The sequence below is a fragment of the Channa argus genome, chromosome 1 (assembly GCF_033026475.1).
Source record: "Channa argus isolate prfri chromosome 1, Channa argus male v1.0, whole genome shotgun sequence".
NCBI lineage: Eukaryota > Metazoa > Chordata > Actinopteri > Anabantiformes > Channidae > Channa > Channa argus.
Genome location: NC_090197.1, coordinates 1,098,420 through 1,104,994, shown reverse-complemented (window position 1 = coordinate 1,104,994; position 6,575 = coordinate 1,098,420). Strand labels below are relative to the sequence as shown.

The 6,575-nt window shown below is 46.8% G+C and overlaps 1 protein-coding gene across 3 annotated transcripts in view; it reads right to left on the bottom strand.

The window, feature by feature from the left end:
* LOC137099397 (semaphorin-6D-like) overlaps positions 1–6,336 on the bottom strand; it is a 144,368-nt gene extending 138,032 nt beyond the window's left edge. For 2 of the 3 annotated variants that reach the window (XM_067476207.1, XM_067476197.1), the window contains exon 1: positions 6,003–6,336. The gene's annotated coding sequence lies outside the window, so the exon portion shown is untranslated. The remainder of the gene's footprint in view (positions 1–6,002) is intronic. The other variant, XM_067476187.1, reaches the window with a different exon arrangement.
* Positions 6,337–6,575: the final 239 nt, after the last annotated feature.

Here is a 6,575-nt window from a genome sequence, read left to right as displayed (position 1 = left end):
TGTGTGTGTGTGTGTGTGTCTTTATCTTAACCTCCACGTTTAATTTCAGACATCTCTGTCAACCTGAGCTTATTTTATTCAAATAAAGTAAAATAATTACTTTAATTGTGACCCCGAGTGACTCTCATCTTCGGTCTTGTTATCAGAGACGAAGCCAGAATCTTGAAAACATCTTGGCTCTTAATCACCAGAGGAGGTCAATTTTTTTAATGCTGCTTTAGTTTTTCAGTCATAATTTTCTCCTTTCTCTCCCCACGTGATGACCTGCTGCTGCTGGTCCGACCTCTGTCTTGGATCAGCTCATCCAAACACAAGTTCTCACTTTCCTCTGCTCCATGTCGTCTCCCTCTGCTCGGACAACGAGATGAAGCTGATCTCCACGTGAACACGAGACGCTCCCAACCTGAGGGACTGTTGCTTGACTGTAAAATATGCATGTGTGAGTTCCATGTATTATGCAGCGCTTGTTTAGCATTCATGCATGATTCAGACGCTACAAACACACAGTGAGAAAAGCTGAGGGCCAAATAAATTAACACCAAGGAGGAAATCGGTGTAGAAGGAGAGAACGACAGCGTGACTGAGGATGAATAAATAAAAGCGTTCTCCAGACTAACAGTGTTAAACATCACTTCTGAACCTGAAGACCAACACAGGACCACTTTGTCTCGGAGTCCTAATTATTTTGTATCTTGACCCGAATCTAAGAGCCTTCAGTTCGCTCCTTCTGCCTCCGCAGCTTTCATCATGTTGCGTCACCTTCACATCACACTTTGCTGAAAAGTGTCAGGAAGAGTGAGGAAGAGAGGAGTAAAGGAGGAGGGGATTCGAATAGGAAAGGCCCCGTCAGGTGCGTTTGATTCATCACACTGCAGTGCCCCGCAGCCAAAGGGGCGGGTGGAAAAACAGGGAGGAGAGGGAATCAAACTCCAGATTAAAAGCCCTGAGAACTTTCCGTCGCCTCCATTCCCTCGTTTCGTATCGCTGAGCGCTACAAAAACATCACACACAGAGCGAGGGGAGTGTGGATCAGGATGCTCTGGTTTTCCCGACATGAGCTCACCACACTGTGTGTGTTCAGCCTGATGCAACGTACTGGAGTTTATCTCATCAGCAAATACTGAGTCTCCACCAGTGGTAACAGAGCTAAAGGAAGACAGAGAGAGGGGGACAGGTCTACAGCAGGGACGGGGTTCAGGAGCATTTCAGATTTGAAACGTGGGTTCACATTTGGGCCGAGCAGCTTTCACAGTAAGGAACCGACCACAGCAGATACCAGGGGATGTTGTTGGAGTCATCAGCCTCGTCCTGTCCCTGCTGCAGCTGCACAGTAAAAGCAGTGACGGTCAGGCTGATGAATTCCTGACGTTTCACTGCATGATGTCCTTTGTAAAGAGTGAAGACACAGCACAGTGCCTGTCCTTTCCACAGGAAGTTTCCTGTCTCTCCGATGTCTCTGCTTGGCTGAGAGACATCTTCAGCTTTTCACCTCCAAGACCTTCAGTACTATACAGCATCAACTTAGGATCTTCAGTGATTGTTGACAACTGACCTTTACTGACCAGAGAAGAAGGAGAAGGCGGAGGAGGAGATGGAGAAGAAGTAGTAGTAATAATACTAGTAGTAGTAGTATTGATGTATTTATTGTTCACTCAGAGCAGAGGTGAACTAAGCCTGAGGCTTCAACACTATCATCATTAACAACACACTTATCTGTTAGCTCATTACCACCAACGTGTGTGTGATGGAAAGTCAAAACAGCTACACACACACACACACACATACACACACACACACACACACACACACACACACACACACTACTTATTGTCATTATTGGTCTTATTTCCAACTATTTCACTAAAAACGTACTTATTAATTGACTATTCATTTGCACATTTTGGAATAATTTAATGGTTTCTTAATTATTTAGAGGGAATAATTATTATTTTTGGAATAACGCCGTCTTATTTTGCATGTTAAGGTTTGATCATTCACTTTTGGGCTTTTATTTTGTAAACCTGCTGATATGCTTCACTTAAAGACAGAAGGAAGTAATGTGAGGGTGATATGTACAGATTCCACAGACACAATGTGACATGAAGAGGAGGAAAATCCAGACACAAACGGTTTAACAGTGAGAAAACAGAGGCAGCACCTGCAGCGCGGAGACAATCGTCTTCTATAAACGCAGCCACTTTATCCGTCAGAGCCGCTGTCACATACAATTACAGTGTGATACCGCAGCAGGAGGCCGCTCAGGCCTGGTTCCAGCACGAATGCAGCAGCAATTTGTCCTCCGCGCCGGATTCTCAGGACCGGGCCGAGACCAAAACCACGGCTGACCGCACACTGATCCTCGCACCACCACCGGAGCGCGACTAACACACCTGTTACTGAGCCCTGCTGTGCTCACAGTCACACGGGGACCAGTATAGGAGCAGTGGGAAGCTTTTGGTTTTATCTCCTTGGGTTCATTTTGGGTCTTTTTATGGCCATTTCTAAACCTGAGGTCATAATACAGTTACTTTCGTCTCTTTGTGGTCATTTTGAAACACGCTGTGGCGCAGGAGCCTCCTGACTTTTTAGGCTTGTTAAAGCTCTGTGAGCTGACCTTAATTTAGGCCAGAAACGTCTTGAGATTCATATTTCTTGGCAAACAAAGCGGAGAACAACCACAGCCTGAGCTGCACGAAGGTGAAATGGTGACTGATGTCCTAATAGAACCGACTCTCGAAGCAGCGTCTGGATGCTTTGTACGTGGAAGAAGTGTGAAACTGACTGAGACGATTTGAATATTGGTTATTTTGAAGGAAAAAGCCAAATATTTCCTATCTGCAGTCAGTTTAAACAAAGAATTCAAGGAAGCTCTATTTCTTGTTTACTTATCGATCAACTGGTGACCGTAGGTGGACGGCAATATAAGTACTGTAACCCCCCCTCAAAAAAGGGGGGGTTCTAGTCACTGTTAACTTCCCTCCCTTCCTTTCCTCACTTCCTAAAGCTCAGCTTCCTGCTGGGAGACAAGACAAAAAGAAAACAAGAGGGAGGAAGGGGTTATGGGTATTTGCAAATGATGTTGATGAACATCCAGTTTCCTGCAGTCTCACACACACACACACACACACACAGGATTAGAACAAAAGGCGAGTCCCGAAGCACAGATTTGCACACAGAACATAATAGCTGATGACACGCTTTCACAGTGACGCGGCTAATCTTCCTGCACTGAAACAACATTATTCTCTCCGCTTCCTCCTCCTTCTCCTGCTCTCCTGCGTCCACCCACCAGGGACTGGTAGGTCATTATGCCCAAACGCACCCCGAGGTTAACGCGTACAGTGGAGCGGCAGCGAGTCAGTGGGCGGCGTGGTGGCAGATTTGTGAGGCAGGTGCTGGTGCAAACAAAGATGGTCACACCTTCACACAGTCAAACTGTACAATGGATGACTGAGTCTAGACTGGGGAGGGGGGGTAATCTGTGACCTCCAGAGTGGTAAACAGCCTGAGCAGCCACAGGTTCAGTTCCTCCTGTGTTTTCCTGGTCTTTTCTTCACATCACTGCACTCATTCCAAACTTGACCACAGCTGAATCTTTATCTTTTAACAGCGGGTTGTTATTCTGAGGCACAGGGGAGGAAATGCAGTGACCACCGGCGCGACCACTTAATGTGGCGTTTACCAAACCCTGATCCTGAGCTCCTACACCAGCAGGTCTGCAGCCTCTATTATTGTCAAAGAAATGTTTAAAACCCATCAGCCAGACACACTGCTGCACTGGATCACGCGTCTCGTCATCTCCAAACGGCTGGTCGACACATATTTAATAATTCCACTGTATCTGATCATGACTGGCAGATGCACATTTGAACCACTTTTATTAATGTTCCCCTATATTGTAGCAGAGGCAGTTTCTATGGGGACTAATTCAGAACATGAGTCACCGGCTCACAGGCTGCGTTTATCCCAGAGGTGCCACAATATGGCAACATCCCAGCTAAACCCAGTCCTGGTAAATCCTGACTACGAAGGTGTCCACGTGACGGTTTGCAGTGCTAAAAACGAGCAGTTGGTTATTAGGAAAAAAGGACTAATAATTCAGGCTTGAGTAACCCCCCAGCCAAAACACACACACACACACACACACCACATTGTTTTTTGACATTTCACAAAAATAATTGATTTACTGAAAATGACTGGGAAACATTTAATAAAACTTATTGACTAATTCCTATTAATATAAAGAAGCATGTGTTTTAGTCCCTAATATCAGCTAAACGTGAAGCTTTGCAGCCTCCTGGTGCATCCCAGGGTTTAATGAGCCTGTTTTTTTTTCATGCAGAAACTATAATTTTATGTTTTACGCTGGTGGACCCCCCCATCAGCTGGAACTCATCAGCTATGAACCCAGCTCGTAAAGGTTTATGTCAGGCTGTAAAAGCAGATAATACAGACGCTAAAATCTATGTTCCATGTGAAATGCTCGTAACCAGGAGATTAAGCAACACTAAATTCTGTCAAAATCTCATATTTCTCATAAAATCAACTCTCCTGCGAGCAGCCCGGACTCTGCTGCCAAAACGCATCAGTGTTAATAGTTCAACGTCCTGCTCGTGATCGGTGGTTACTGGCAGAACGTGGTGCCGGATTTCAGAGCCACAGCAGCAGGACGCCGTAAATTACCTGTTCAGCCTCATCCAGCCCCCCTTAATGAGAGGCCAATGAAAGCCACTTAAGAACTGTTTACTGGGAGAACTCCCCCTTTAACATCTGATCTACTGTGAGTCTGATGTGGCCTCTCCTGATCCCTGTTTGACGGGCTCCTGCATTCAGGGCCCAAATCCCACCCAACCAGTGTCACATCATAACGAAGGTGATGATGCAGGAGCCAGGATGTGTCTTTAAACTGGAAGTTAGTCTGAAATCATCTAACTGACAAAAAACTGTATCCATTCAAGTTAATCCTTCTGCACACAAACTGATCAGGAATCCAACAAATTAAAACCACTGAAATCAGACAAAAGCAGCAGCTCCTGTAAATCCGCAACTGCTCCAGACTTAAACCAGAATAACAGGACCAATGATCTGCTTCAGCACCAGCTGGCTGAACATCCTGCAGCAGCTGAGCTCAGAACCCCAGCGCGGATTCATCAGGACATCGGGATCCAGAGAATCGGGATTCAGGCTGATCCTGTTTTTATGGTGAATTGATGCATCAGCTAGAAGACCCCATTCCTGCCTCAGCATTTTACTGACAACACCCGACATGGCTTCTGATAAAGATCTGGATCTGGGTCAGTACTGGCTCCGTACTAGCAGCTCCTGCTGCTTAGACTTGGTTCAGGATCCAGAGCGGAAACAATTGATGAGGTAAAGGAAATGAGTAGCATTGATCAGATGTCACCTTGGAGCCATTAGACCAGGGACTGGGACTAATGTTTGACATTTAACAAACGGATTCATTGATTGGAATATTGAGCTGCTCTGAACTGGAACCAGAACATCCAGACTCCCACATCATCAGCCCCTCTGTTAAATGAACCCTTCAAGCACAGCTCAGGCTCAGACGCCCAAACCTCCACCAAAGAGGGGAAAACCTCGTTCCTGTAGCTCCGTGGTAAAACTCGCCATCTCTCTGAGGAACGTGAAGGTTTTTCTCTGTGCACGAGCACAGCGCGATCCCCGGTCCTGATCCCGTGGAGTCCGACAGCACAAAGCCTCGGGACGCAGGGAGGCAGGAAGGTGACTGGAGTTAATGAAGCTTCAGAGGCACAGATGCTGCAGCGCGCGCTGACCGCGGCGTGACTGACAGCCGTCAATCAAAGCTGTCAAACACACATCGCATCCCCAAAATACACCACATCCTGCTCGTGCGTGCACAAACGCACACATGTAATATAACACAAGTACCGGGGGCGCAACCGCGCGCAAACACACACACGCGCTCGCGCAGAGGGGGGGATTCCTGCAGGAAAACGCCAGAAGAAGAAGAACAAACTCACCTTTTTGTGTCCGCATGTCCACAGAGACTGAAGACAGACGGAACCCGGACTCCGCTGCGGTCTCGGTCCGGTGCAAACACAGTCCTATTAATCCACAACAGCTTGGCTTATTTCCTATAAACGGGACCAAACCGGCGGCAAAATCCTGCTCCTGCCCCGCTCCGCCTCAGGTATAAATCCACCGACAGAGATTGGACGGGGGGCAACGGGAGAAACAGCGCGTCCTGTCCGGGTCCAAACCACACAATGAGGCGTCGCTCCGCAGCTCGGCGTCTCCGGCGTCAGACCACGCCTACTATATTATCATAAAACACCCCGGAGCCAATGAGAAGAGGGGCTGCGATAAAACCCCGCCCCGCATGACTTTAAACTTAAATTAAAGGAGCTTCACAAAGAATTAACAAAGAACGAAGAAAAAGATGCAGGATTTAAACACACATACAAAGAAATTCTACTTCTTCAATTTTCAAAACGCATTTAGGATGTGACAACATGTCTGAGTTGTTCTTGTTTCCGGATTCTAAGCAGCAGTGAGTCAGGAAGATGCAGACAAGCAACAAAGCAACAAAGCTG